General features: G+C 30.7%; 1 protein-coding gene across 3 annotated transcripts in view; it reads left to right on the plus strand.

Annotated features, from left to right (window-relative positions):
* The first annotated feature begins 981 nt into the window (after window positions 1–981).
* LOC129984531 (adenylate cyclase type 2-like) overlaps window positions 982–15,224 on the plus strand; it is a 126,587-nt gene continuing 112,344 nt past the window's right edge. For all 3 annotated transcript variants that reach the window (XR_008785498.1, XM_056094432.1, XM_056094433.1), the window contains exon 1: window positions 982–1,117. The gene's annotated coding sequence lies outside the window, so the exon portion shown is untranslated. The remainder of the gene's footprint in view (window positions 1,118–15,224) is intronic.

Consider the following 15,224-nt stretch of genomic DNA (forward strand, 5'->3'; position numbering starts at 1 on the left):
AATGAAAAGTTTTCATAATAAAAATGTTGTTGGTTGTTACTGAATTCTGTATCATGCATGTAGTGATTATCATGAAGAATTTAAAGGATCTCCAAAATATTTTATGTAATAACCGATTCCCAATCAACACATTACATAAAAAAAACTTCTGTATGTACAATATGAGTAACTGAATTAAATAACTTATAAGATTTGATAAGGTCAACCTATAATTTAAAGTAGGCATAAAGAAATAATTGATATTTTCGAATTTCTTAAAAAATGGACTCTAACAATCTATGTTCTACAATTCTATTAAATGAAGCAATTCTAATTAGAAACTTGCATAATTATTATCACCATAATATATAATAATGTTTCCACTAACATTAAAAACTAGCAAATGAACGTATTTTCTACATAATTAATTAAAAATTTAATTTCCAAATTAAAATTAACTATTAAACATGACAGAAAGTGCGAAGATGCATAAGAGTTCTGAACGAAAATGCACCTGGAAAAATAATACAAAGTAAGATTTACATTTCTGAAAGAACACAAAAAATTGTTAAAAGTTACGATTATCATTGCAGACGATTTTTTTAGAATCCGAATTTAGAAATTAATATAAAAAAAAAATAATAGAACGTGAAAAATAGTGGAATTAAACTTTCATCCATTATCTTTCGCTGTGTTTTTATTCTTAACTTTTAGGTTCTTTAGTTTTTGATATCCTCGTTTAATCGAATATTATGTGATGGACTATCGCTTTCTTTCGGAAAATTCTTACTTCATTAACAGGGCAATTGCACTTTTTTTTCCTTTGCATCAAAATGTGAATTACTTTCATTATCTACTTTATCATTAAATCTGATTCCAATTCATTATGATCTTATCTATCGAGTCTGCTTTATCTTAACTCCCTCGCTTCTATTGTGTTACTTCTCTATTACCCTCAAAGCAAAACGCTGTGCACAATCAAAACTTCTAGTTGAAGATAATGGCGGCGCAATCAGTTGTTGAGCATTTTGAAAGGCCTTTTTTTGATCAAAGATCACATCAGATTTATCTGCACACCAAACAGAATTTCGGGCCGTAATGCAAGCGATTGAAATTCGATCGGAAATTATTACTTTAGGTAAGCTAGAAAATCTTTTTTCTTTTAATAATGTCTAGACCGTATTTGTAGTTTTAGAGGTTAAATACTGACCTGCTGAACATTTCTTATCTCGGAGACTATTAGTTTAAACAGCAAAATTTGACACTTTTATTGATAAGCTAACGCTTTGTATGTGTTAAAAATTGTTACTGCAAAGTGTTTCTGTTAGTAAACAAAATGGATATATCGTTTGGATTCTTTGAAAATATTACGTTGTATACAATATTTTAGCTTGTGTTTTTGTGCTTGATAATTTAGATTAACTTATACAAAATTCGCAGTGTTTTTAAATTGCAACAAATTAAGGATCAGGCTTAAAAATGTTTATAGTTTAACTGAGGAATTACATAATAACTCTCTAAACTAAATTATAAAAAAATGAGATTTAAATAATTAACCAATGTGCATGGTCTCCTTAAAACTTTCTCGCATACTCTGTAATAAACTTGTGATGACAGAGAATGCTTCGCATGGCATTGGTGTACAATAATTAGGAAATATTAACTTTCGGTTGTAAATTAGGATTTTTACTGAATCTGTCGTGTCATCTCTGCCGAGTTTTTTTTTTTTTTTTTTTTTTTTTTTTTTTTTGACATTTAATTCCTGGCATGTGGTTAATAGAATCAAAAATTCGAATTTGTACTTTATACATGTTTTTGTCAATCGATTGAAACAAATATTTGATACAAAATTGCACTTTTGAAAACAAAATCCCATATCTAATTTCATATGTTTAAGTCATTAAGTTTATGAATTATCTCTTTCATACGTCTCTGAAAGTAGAACCCTTTGTTAGTTTTGTCTCAAGCTCTGACTGGTGTTTACACTATAGGTGTTAAATCTATATGGCGAATCTTATCCAAGTCTCTTCATTTTGTAGTTATAGTGTTAACTTATATCCGAACAGCCGGACAGACTGACTTCCTCTGAACGGATTTTACTCAAATTTTGATAGAAATTTACAAATTTGGGGTAAAGACCATATATAGCTTTCAACCATTTAGCTGAAAGAGTTCTTGAGTTATCTTTGTTACATAGAGACAGACGGACATTTTCCAAAAATGTGTTTTTCGAACTCAGTGAGGTCTAGAACGTGGTGATCCATCAAAACCGCGAGATTGAATTTTTTGATGATTAGTATACTTTCTCTGTGTTATACGTATAAGAGAAAGAAAAATGCAGTAAGAGAAGCTAAGAAATTTCATTATAGATAACTAGCCGCCTTTGGCGACCAGCCGGTTCGCCAATCTTAATGCTCGTTAAAATTTTAATAATTAAATATTTTATGTAATTCCTACTTTAATAGCTTCTTTATTAAAATATTTTCAAATATCAAATTTCAATTCACTCCTAATATTATAAAGGCCTTCAGTCATAATGTAATCTGTATCTCTCTCATTTTCTGTTAGCTCCCGTAGAATTTATACTTTAAATTAAAGTGGAAAGGATTAATCTGCAATTAATATAATAATTTTTTTTTACTGAAACAAAGTATTTTTTTTTTTTTTTTTTTTGTAATATGATTACTGAAAACAGCCACTGAGCGTTTAAACTTTATGGGCACTAAAGAATATCTTTCTTAATTTATGCAATATCTCAAGAATTTGTCAACAAAATTTTCTCAGATTCATCATGAACAGATCGATTCATTAACAATGTTTAATTTTAAATGCATCAAACACTAAGAAAATAAAACGAATCGTTTAAAATAATCGATAGAAAACAGGTTAAAAACACTACTTAAAAACGATGTACTTAAAACTATAAACATATACAAAAAATATATAACTAGCATAAATGCAATTGAATTACAAAAGCATGCAACTAACCTAAAAGTAATTAAAATCTAGTCCTCATCCGTTGATAATAATTGTGAACAATCAGAACACAATGCGCATGCGTGAATTTTCAACGCCAGTTACGGTAAAGCAAATGCGTGAATTTTTCTACGCCAGTTGGGGTAACGCTATGCGGATTAGAAATTTTTAATTTCCTTTATTCTGTTTTATTTTAATTCAAAAGTACTTCAGAATGAATCTGAAAGATCGATTCATTAACAATGTTTCATTTTAAATGCATCAAACATTAAGAAAGTAAACAGAATCGTTTGAAATAATCCGCCGAAAAATGTTAAGCCTAGCCTCATTACTGTTGGGAAAAAAAAAAACGGAAGCCTTATTCATTTGGCGGTGGGGAAAATTAAAAGATTTTTTTGGCGGGAAAGTTAGTTTTTAATTAATAATTAAAATTCTAATTAAAAATTCAAAAAAAAACCAGGTACACATTCCCGACCTCCAAGGTATACATGCGCCAAATTTGATAGCTGGAGGTCAAACGGTCTGACCTGTAGAGCGCCAACACACACACACACACATTGAGCTTTATATAAGTATAGATAGATTACAGCCCCAATTCAAATTCGAAAAGTATCTATTGATATACATTTATAAAAATAAATGTTTAAAACTTCTCACAAAAGAAGCTTACTTCAATAAAATTCGTTTTCGTCTGTTGTCATAGAAACCAACATTAAGACATTTCCTGCTATTCTTCTTCCTTCTATTTTTTTATCTTCTCGTGACGAAAGGTACATAGAGAAAGTATTGCAACTATCAAAAAATTCGATTTTGCAATTTGTACGGATAGCAACATTTAAGGTATTTTTGTGTAAAAAAAGAAAACAAAACACTTGAATTTTATTTTCTCTTCCGTTTGTCCGCTTTAGTTTGAACAAAGGTCATATGGATTAAACTAATACAATTTATATAGAATTTAAAATGGAGTTCCAACACAGAAATGATAAAACTTTGAAACTAAGTTATCAATAAAGGAGTTACTTTTTTCTAACATTTTCTCGATTTTTCCTTTCTTTTTTTTTAAGAGCTACAAAACAGGTTCATGATTTGTGAAAAATAATAGCATTTTCATTTTAACATACAATTATAATAAAAATGGCTTAATCTATTGACACTTAAAATCCAATAGATATTCGGGCAAAAGACTACGGATTCATGAAAATGCCGGATTAGTGGAAATTTGTTTACAAAGGCACATTTGAACAGCGAAACTTATATTAATTGATTAAAATTTTAAAATAAGCGAAGTTCTTCAGAAGTCATCTTATCATTATTAATAATAAAGATGAATATGTGCATGTTGGCATTCTGCCATCCAAACATTTGATTTATAGCAGCCAAATTTAGCATTATTATATGTATATATTGCATGGAAAGTATAAATTAGCTCATCAAAATGATTTTTATTTGAAATGTTGATTAGAATTTTAATTAATCTATATACTTATAATAAAGCTCAATGTGTGTGTGTGTGTGTGTTGGCGCTTTACAGACCAGGTCATTTGACATATACCTATCAAATTTGGTACATGTATACCTTAGAGGTCGGGAATGTGCACCTGGGGTCCCTTTTTTTGAAATTTTAATTATTAATTAAAAACTAACTTTCCCGTCAAAAAAATCTTCCATTTTCCCCACCGCCAAATGAGTAAGGCTTCCGTTTTTTTCTTCTCCCAACAGTAATGAGGCTAGGGTTAACATTTTTCGGCGAATTTTTTCAAACGATTCTGTTTATTTTCTTAATGTTTGATGCATTTAAAATTAAACATTGTTAATTAATCCATGTTTCAGATTCATTCTGAAGTACTTTTGAATTAAAATAACACAGAATAAAGGAAATTAAAAATGTATAATCTGCATAGCGTTACCCCAACTGGCGTAGAAAAATTCACGCATTTGCGTTAACGTAACTGGCAAAGAAAATTCACGCATGCGCATTATGTTCTGATTGTTGACATGGCAACCAACGGATGATTTAAATTATTTTTAGGTTAGTTGCATGCTTTTGTAATTAAATTGTATTTATGTTAGTTATATATATTTTTTGTATATGCTTATAGTTTTAAGTACATCGTTTTTTAAGTAGTTTTTTTAAACCTGTTTTCGACCGATTATTTTAAACGATTCATTTTATTTTCTTAGTGTTTGACGCATTTAAAATTAAACATTGTTAATGAATCGATCTGTTCATGATGGATCTGAGAAAATTTTGTTGACAAATTCTTAAGATATTACATAAATTAAGAAAGATATTCTTTAGTGCCCATAAAGTTTAAACGCTCAGTGACTCTATTATCAGTAATCATATTATTAAAAAAAATGCTTTGTTTCAGTAAAAAATATTATTATATTAATTGCAGATTAATCATTTCCACTTTAATTTAAAGCATAAATTCTACGAGGGGTAATAGAAAATTAGAGAGATACATATCACGTTATGACTGAAGGCCTTTATAATATTATGAGTGAATTATATGACTATCAGAATTTGAAGTTTTAAAATATTTTGCTGAAGAATCTATTAAAGTTGGAATTGCGTAAAATATTTAATGGTACGACCGGAGTTTAACCCCCTGCTTGCGCAATTTTTAAAAATCGCCAACAACGGCCTTGTGAAATGTTCAAAAGCAAAGGTGCAGATGTTCAATTATAGTGCATAATAAAGAAAACCAGCTTTAGCGCGTTATCGCAACTTGGTGAAGAAGGGGGTTAAACTCCGGTTCAACCTATTTAATTATTAAAATTTAAACGAACATTAAGATTGGCGAACCGGCTGGTTGCCAAAGGCGGCTAGTCAAAAATAAAACTACATTTTCGGAGTTTTCTGCAATAAATTCATAAAATATATTTTAAAAAAGCTTTTACATTGTTTCAATATTTCGAACTTTGTTCAACTTTATAATTGTGTAAATTATTTCTGAATTTCACCACTTAACAAATTCTTTTCCTAATTTTCAGTATTGGATTGTATTGTTACGTTGTAATACAGACTGTATTTATCATTTCGTCAATAATTTAACCGCATGACTTGCTTCCATAGTTAAAAGCCAAGGAAGAAATATTCTATTTTACATCTGTGTATTTACAAGACAAATAAAAAAAAAGTGGAATTGCCATACTACAAAAGTTAAAAAGACAGATGAACCCGGAATTTCCGTTTTCAATTGTGCTATGATGTCATGGGACTATTTTCCGCTAGAGAGTTCCATGTAAACAATAAGTAGAACATATGAAAAATTATAAAAATAACATGCCATTAATGTTTGACAATTTGTTGCTGAAGAATAATTTATTGATGGAATGATAGACATGAAGTTATTTATTTATTTAATGTAAGCACACTATAGAGAAGAGCCCATTTATATAGCGCATGAGCAAAAGCATACACGGAACACAAGTCAAAAAGCAATTTAAAACATACATGAAAAAAAAAGGAACAGCAAAGAATATAGAATTTATAAAGTATTAAACCAGTGTCAAATAACATGCAAATAGCTAACAAGGGTCAAAAAGTTTTAAAAAAAATCACGATCATAGTATCAACACAGAATCATGAATAAACATAGACATCTTAATATGAATTAGAGAAAAATAATTTGCACTCAGGCATTAAAGAACAATATAGTTAAATCAATAAAAAAGTAAGGTCAAGTAGATATGAGCTGAGAACAAGTCGTTTTAAAAACATTGGTAGTCATATGATGAATATCATATTTCCCAGAGAACCTCTTAAAAGTCTTATATAATTTATACAAAAGTGAACTTTTCAAAATTAAATTTAGAATAAACATTTGTAAAAGATCTCTGGTTCCTTAAAAATGTTGAAGACATATCGAAGTTTATAGAGCTCAGAATATCAGGGCAATCAATCGATCTATTGATAGTCTTATAAAAGAAAAGAACACAAGAAATTTCTCGTCTGCTACAGAAAGTAGGCAAATGAAACACATTACGTACACAAAAAGATATATCTTGAGAGTAAAACCATTTTTATTTTCTCATATACGAAGTATAGTGAAAGTATAGCATTCGTCAAAAAATTCGAACTCGAGATTTGACGAATATCCAAGTTTTAGATCTCCGAAAAACACATTTTTGGAAAACGTCCATCTGTCTGAGACAAAGATAACTAAAGAATGCTTTGAGCTATACGGTTGTAATTTGGTATACAGTCTTAACACAGGATTAGCAGATTTCTATCAAATTTTGAGCAAACTTCTTTCTCATGAAGTCTGTCTGGCTGGCTGTTCGAATTCAACTGAATATGATAACTGCAAGAGTGCTATATAGATGAAATTCTGGGTGCAGATTTAACATCTGTAATCTAAACTCTGCCGACGTTTGAGCCAAATCCAACAAGGGATTGACAGTCTGTCGGTCTGTATTTTCAGAAGCATGTTAACGCGATAATTCAAAAACGCAATGACTTTAATATATAAAATTTGATATGTGATTTTGTAACTACAAGAGCCATTTTGTTTCAATTTTTTGTTTAAATTAGTTGAAAAAACTTGAGAAACACAAATTGGATTTTTGGATTCTATTAACCCATGCCAGGGATTAATCACCAAATAACTCGCCAAGGATGAGACAATACATTCAGTAAAAATGCTAGATTTACGCCAAAAGTTAGTATTTCGTAATTATTTTACGCCAATGCCATGCTAGGCCTTTTCTTTTATAACACCTTTATTAGAGAGCATACCAGAAAATGTTAGGGAGAAGACATCAGATGGATCTTGTAAAGCGTATACCGCAAGTATTTTGTTTGAATACGCTCAATGATTTGAATTTTGGTAAGACAAAAATGCTACAATATTCCAGACAAAGGCATAATATAAAACCTTCAAAAGGATTTTACACGAAAATTCCTTAAATTTATGTTTAAAACTTTCAAGCCTATGATAGGCCTTGGAATTCATTAAATCAATAAATAGGAAAAAATCAAGTTTAGTGTTCAAGAGGACACCCAAATCTGTAACTGAATATGAGCTTGATAATACATGATTGTTCACGCGAATGTCGCTTAACGCCAAACTTGGCAATCTTAAAATTATGGCAACTCCTTTCCCCGCCTTTCCGGTCGAGTCTTTCAGGGGTTCTTTGGAACGTTGACCCGCATCGGCTCCCCAGCCCCCGCAGAAGCTGTAAACAACTTCACTTTGTAAGGCTTAACAAAACCAACCGCAATGCAATACCGCAATCAGCCATGAATTATATGATCTACTCACCGCAAAAGGAGTGTATATAGTGTAAATAAAGAAGTTTAAGCAAAAGTACAGTTCACTGTTTACTTCGAATCACCAATGATTATTACTTTTATAAATATGATTTAAAAGATGATGTTTTTTTTGTATAACTAATAATATTACATTTATCGCTGTATAGGTGTGACTTGTTATTTATGCTTCAAAAAGAGAATCACATCTCTTTGAAGAAGGACAGCATCAATATCAAGCAGGATTCACATCAGGGCAACTATTACGTACAATCGAAGGTCACACCTACTTCAAAAAGATCACGTCATCGCAATCGGACAATGGCAAATAGTTGTCCCGATGAGACAGGCATTTCTCATTGCCCCGTTGAGGTCTCGGTAATTATAACGGGGATATAAATCGGTATAGTAATTTCTGTGAGCCGTAGATATGTATCATAATCTGTTTGGATATTTTTGGATTATACTTGACAGATGATCGTAAAGATTTAAATTCGCCAAATGAATCAGGATTAACATCTTTTAAAGCTAATTTAAGGATCGTGGTCTTCTGGTTTTCTAGTGAATACCAGAAGGGAAAATTCACAGTAACAGTTTTTCTAAAATGAATAGTTCTGCTAAAAATATCCTTTATAAAAACTAAAAACCGTATCGTATATGGCATTAAAACCAAGAAGAAGATTTAATCAGTCTCACGGAACAAATATCGCATAGTTAAAAAAATCTGCTCTTTTAAAATCAAGTACCAAAATATTCTCTTTCTTCTTATTGAGGTAGAAAGATAGGGAACCAATAGACACTGACAGAGAAGAATGATATTTATCCTCAGGTACGAAAAGGTTATTGCTGTGACAGACAGAAATTTCATTTGAATCCACATCAGACAAAATCATATCAAGATATTTTTTGATACAATTATGAGTATCGAAATGATGCATAAAATTGGACAGTTCATAAACAATTGGGTTGTTTAGTTTCCAAATGCCAATACAACATAGGTAAAGTAAAATCACCCAAAATTAATATTTTAACACAAGAACGAAAAATTTTAATACAATAAAAAAAAAATCAGACATACGTATCCACATGGGAAGAAAGTGCAAAATAAGTAACAAATAAAAGCAACTTTTTTCTGTGATTTAACCTGACTGAACTCAGATAGCTTCAAGATCCAAATCAGGAATGTCCAGTTTATAGGAAGAAATATCTTTTTTTGATAGCCACAAGAACACCATAATCCCATCTGCAAAAATTAACAGAGGAACCACGATCTTTTCGAAAAACAAGATAACGATCATCGAATAGGTGCAAAGAATCTATAATGCCATGTCACTGTAATTCAAATAACATCATACTTCATAGAAGCCACATATCTAAAAAAACTCTAAAGTTTGGGTGCGTAAACTACGAGTATTTTTATTTAAAAAAAAAAAGACAGTAATTTCGAATTTGTTTTTGTTGACAAATCTATGGCTGTCGATTCCAGAAATGTTTTCTTGGAATATCTGGCCACTTTTTAGCTTATCATAAAACTCGGCGATTAAGTAACCCTCAGGACAAAGCGATTCATCCAATAGCTGTTGAGGATCTTTTTCATATATCTCGACGTGGGAAGATGCATAGGTTTGATATTTTAAGATTATGGCCCTGGAGAAAAAAAATTCAGATTCAGTTGAATCAAAAGGGTGACAATACCGTTCATTCACCGTTGTTTTAGGTCCTTATCGGGATAAAAATATTTCCTTTTGCTTTGGCGTTTTTCCAACTGCCTTTAGACCAGATGTTTTCCCAGCGCCATTAATTGCACTTAATGGCTCTGGAAGTCTTAAGAGACTTTACCTACTATTTAATGATTTCTTTTATATCTTAAACCACATGTCCATTATCATTTAATATGTCTTCGATTGAGGGAGTTGTGGCTGCTAATACTGCATTCGTAGAAGTATTTAGAAGCCGGTACAGGATTTTAATCAGCTTCAATAATTTATTGTTGTAAATGTCGATGAGGTTCTTCGATCGATGATATAGATAGTCGGAGAAATTAGATTAGAAAAACCATCTATTTTACTGTACATATCTTTCCGGAAATAGCAAATTCCTTCTTTAATTCGATAAAGAAATCCATAACATAAATGATCAGATTCCAAATTGCATTCTGGTACAATGGAAGAAACTTTCAGCATATAACATTAGAATGTCAGCTTTGAAATTCGTAAATTCATCCTTATCTTAACCGTTAGTAGACTTTTTCTCCGATATTCTCTTAAAAATATTATTGTTTTCCTTTTAAAAACTTCGCTTTGTTTTCATGAAGAGATGACTATCTATAGCGCTCAATGCCTTGTTGGTATTAATAGTTGGTAGTGTCAAAGCGATTTCATTGATGTTAAATACAATTAATATCTCCAGCGAACCAACTGGTCATCAAAAGCGGCTAATTAATAATGAAGGGGAACGTGTGTGTGTTGGTGCTCTACAAACTAGACAATCTAACTAAGACTTACCAAACTTTATAAAGGGTGTTTCAAAATTAACGCAAGATTTGAAATTGCCACCATTTGTGCAGTAAAGTGCTGCCAACACTATTAAAAAACCATTTGACAGCTGATAGTTTAGAGTTAGTAAAAATGGAGCGTTATTCGATAGAATAATGTATTTTCATTGTTGAACGATATTTCAAAAATAATGAAAATCTAGCGGTCACAGTTCGAAAATTTGAAAATTGGCTCCCAACATCTTATGATTTAATACCATTAGATATTTTTTTATGATCCTATATGAAGTCAAAGGTCTATGCCAACAAGCCCACAAGTAAGCGTACATTGAAGGAGGAAATTCAACGCTGCATCAATGAAATTCAGCTACATTTATGTAAAATGGTCATGAAAAATTTCGACATTAGAGTACTAACGTGCCAGCAAAGTCGTGGAGGCCATTTGCCCTATGTGTAATTGCCTAATTCCATGCATAACCCTATCTTATGTACTTTATGATTCAATAAAAAGTTTAGTTTAGTTTAGTTATATTAACGTCCCGTTTTAAAGCAACAGGCTGTTTTGGACGGACCTCGTAAGTTTGAACGACATCTGAGCTGGCACCCCCCTCTCCACACCACGCCACACAGCGGGAGGACATTTGGCCCGGGCTGTTTTAATGTGCACCAGACCCGCTTTCATGACGGTTCTTCGATGGAATCGGGTCACGAACGTGAATCCCTTCGGTTCCGAACTGAGACCTTACCACCAGGCCACTCGGGACCTTCAATACAAATATAATAATTTAAAGAAAAAAAACTGTATTTTTTATTTAATTCAAATTTTGCATTAAGACATTGTTCTACCGTGTAATGCTCCCTTTTTACTAGTGCTAAACTATGAGTTGTCAATTATATTTTTAACAGAGTTACCATCACTTTACTTCACGAACGGTGGTAAATTCAAATCTTGCGCTAATTTTAGGACACCCTCTACATATATATTTTGGGAAATGGAAATGTGCACCTCAAAATGTATTTTTTAAATTATAATTAATTGAAAGTTAAGGGAATGATGGGCGCTTTTTCTATAAATAACTTCCAAAAATATTCCTGCATAAAAATAAGTTCTACATTGTTGAAGAAAATTTTTTTAAATCAAACCAATTTGCTTATCACTCATGTTTTTCCAGAAGTTTGTCAATTTTTAATTGCATTTTTGACCTAATTTTTAATAATAGATTTCATTGTTGAAATGAAATTCAAGTCGTTTCCATTGTAGCAAAAAATATTTAATCGCGTGATTTTCTTCCATTTTTGTAAGCGAAGTAAAAGAATATATGTTTTTTTTTTTTGTTGTTTTTTTTTTGTTTTGTTATCTACGTATTTTTGAGAAATCGAAAAGTGATGTTCTAATCCCACAAAAGACATTTTTCTTATTTGCAATTAGGAGATGGGTTATCCAAGCGTATATGTCTTTAAAGATAATAATAATATGATTAATATCATGACTAATTAGAGAAATCATGAACAATAAGTTATACACAAAAATTTAATTGGAATTTAGCTCAGCCAAAAATTCTCTGCCACTCAGCTAATCGCCAAAGGTGGTTAGTAAGACGTATTACAAAATGTAAATTCAAAATCCTATTGCTTATGTCGCTCTAGTGTCACTAAAATCCGCAAGTTGTGATTTGTTTCAATTCAACGTTCCGTTACCTACTTTTTTTAGTTTTTATTTTTATTTATTTACTAGCCGCCTTTGGCGACCAGCCGGTTCGCCAATCTTAATGTTCGTTAAAATTTTAATAATTAAATATTTTATGCAATTCCAACTTTAATAGATTCTTCAGCAAAATATTTTAAAACTTCAAATTTTGATAGTCATATAATTCACTCATAATATTATAAACGCCTCCAGTCATAACGTAATATGTATCTCTCTAATTTTCTGTTAGCACCTGAAGAATTTATGCTTTAAATTAAAGTGGAAAGAATTAATCTTCATTTAATATAATAATATTTTTTACTGAAACAAAGCATTTTTTTAATAATCTGATTACTGAAAATAGAGTCACTCAGCGTTTAAACTTTATGGGCACTAAAGAATATCTTTCTTAAGTTATGTAATATCTCAAGAATTTGTCAACAAAATTTTCTCAGATTCATCATGAACAGATCGATTCATTGACAATGTTTCATTTTAAATGCATCAAACTTTAAGAAAATAAAATGAATCGTTTAAAATAATCGGTCGAAAACAGGTTTAAAAAACTACTTAAAAAACGATGTACTTAAAACTATAGCATATACAAAAAATATATATAACTAACATAAATACAATTTAATTACAAAAGCATGCAACTAACCTAAAAATAATTTGAATTATTGAAAACAGGTTAAAAAAACTACTTAAAAAACGATGTACTTAAAACTATAAGCATATACAAAAAATATATAACTAACATAAATACAATTTACTTACAAAAGCATGCAACTAACCTAAAAATAATTTAAATCGTCCGTTGATAACGGTTGTCATGGCAACAATCAGAATGCGCATGCGTGAATTTTCTTCGCCAGCTCCGGTAACGCAAACACGTGAATTTTTCTACGCCAGTTGGGGTAACGCTATGCAGATTAGACATTTTTAATTTCCTTTATTCTGTGTTATTTTAATTCAAAAGTACTTCAGAATGAATCTGAAACATGGATTAATTAACAATGTTTCATTTTAAATGCATAAAACATTAAGAAAATAAACAGAATCGTTTGAAATAATCCGCCGAAAAATATTAACCCTAGCCTCATTACTGTTGGGAGAAAAAAAAATTGAAGCCTTACTCATTTGGCGGTGGGGAAAATGGAAGATTTTTTTGGCGGAAAGTTAGTTTTTAATTAATAATTAAAATTCTAATTAAATTTTTAAAAAAAAGGGACCCCAGGTGCAGATTCCCGACCTCTAAGGTATACATGTACCAAATTTGATAGCTGTATGTCAAATGACCTGGCCTGTAGAGCGCCAACACACACACACACATACACACACACACACACACACACACACACACACACACACACACACACACACACACACACACACACACACACACATTGAGCTTTATTATAAGTACTAGCCGCCTTTGGCGACCAGCCGGTTCGCCAATCTTAATGTTCGTTAAAATTTTAATAATTAAATATTTTATGCAATTTCTACTTTAATAGCTTCTTTATCAAAATATTTTAAAACTTCAAATTTTGATTATCATATAATTCATTCATAATATTATAAAGGCCTTCAGTCATAACGTAATATGTATCTCTCTCATTTTCTGTTAGCACCCGTAGAATTTATGCTTTAAATTAAAGTGGAAAGAATTTATCTTCAATTAATATAATAATATTTTTTACTGAAACAAAGCATTTTTTTTATAATCTGATTACTGAAAATAGAGTCACTCAGCGTTTAAACTTTATGGGCACTAAAGAATATCTTTTTAAATTTATGTAATATCTCAAGAGTTGGTCAACAAAATTTTCTCAGATTCATCATGAACGGATCGATTCATTAACAATGTTTCATTTTAAATGCATCAAACGCTAAGAAAATAAAACGAATCGTTTAAAATAATCTGTCGAAAACAGGTTTGAAAAAACTACTTAGAAAACGATGTACTTAAAACTATAAGCATAAATAAAAAAAAAATATATAACTAACATAAATACAATTTACTTACAAAAGCATGAAACTAACCCAAAAATAATTTAAATCATCCATTGATAACGTTGTCATGGCAACAATCAGAACAGAATGCGCATGCGTGAATTTTCTTCGCCGGTTACGTAACTCAAATACGTGATTTTTTCTACGCCAGTTGGGGTAACGCTATGCGGATTAGACATTTTTAATTTCCTTTATTCTGTTTTATTTTAATTCAAAAGTACTTCAGAATGAATCTGAAAGATTGATTCATTAACAATGTTTAATTTTAAATGCATCAAACATTAAGAAAATAAACAGAACCGATTGAAATAATCCGCCGAAAAATTTTAACCCTAGCCTCATTAGTGTTGGGAGAAAAAAAAAACTGAAGCCTTTCTCGTTTGGCGCTGGGGATAATGGAAGATTTTTTTGGCGGGAAAGTTAGTTTTTAATTAATAATTAAAATTCTAATTAAAAATTCGAAAAAAGAAACCCCAGGTGCACATTCCCAACCTCCAAGGTGTACATGTACCAAATTTGGTAGCTGTATGTCAAACGGTCTGGCCTGTAGAGCGCCAACACACACACACACACACACACACACATTGAGCTTTATTATAAGTATAGATAGATAGATATAGATTTATTTACAAATATGAGCTTTTATTAAAGAATCAAATCGTATCGAATCAAATTGCTATTTTAAAGCCAACTGTCCGATTCAACTATTAATTTTCGTCGTAGTATCATTTCTCTCTCTCTCTCTTTTTTTTTTTTTTTTTTTTTTACTCATTTGAGCTACTCAAATATTGAACAAAATATTTCTGATTTTACTA

This window comes from Argiope bruennichi, chromosome 9 (assembly GCF_947563725.1).
Source record: "Argiope bruennichi chromosome 9, qqArgBrue1.1, whole genome shotgun sequence".
NCBI lineage: Eukaryota > Metazoa > Arthropoda > Arachnida > Araneae > Araneidae > Argiope > Argiope bruennichi.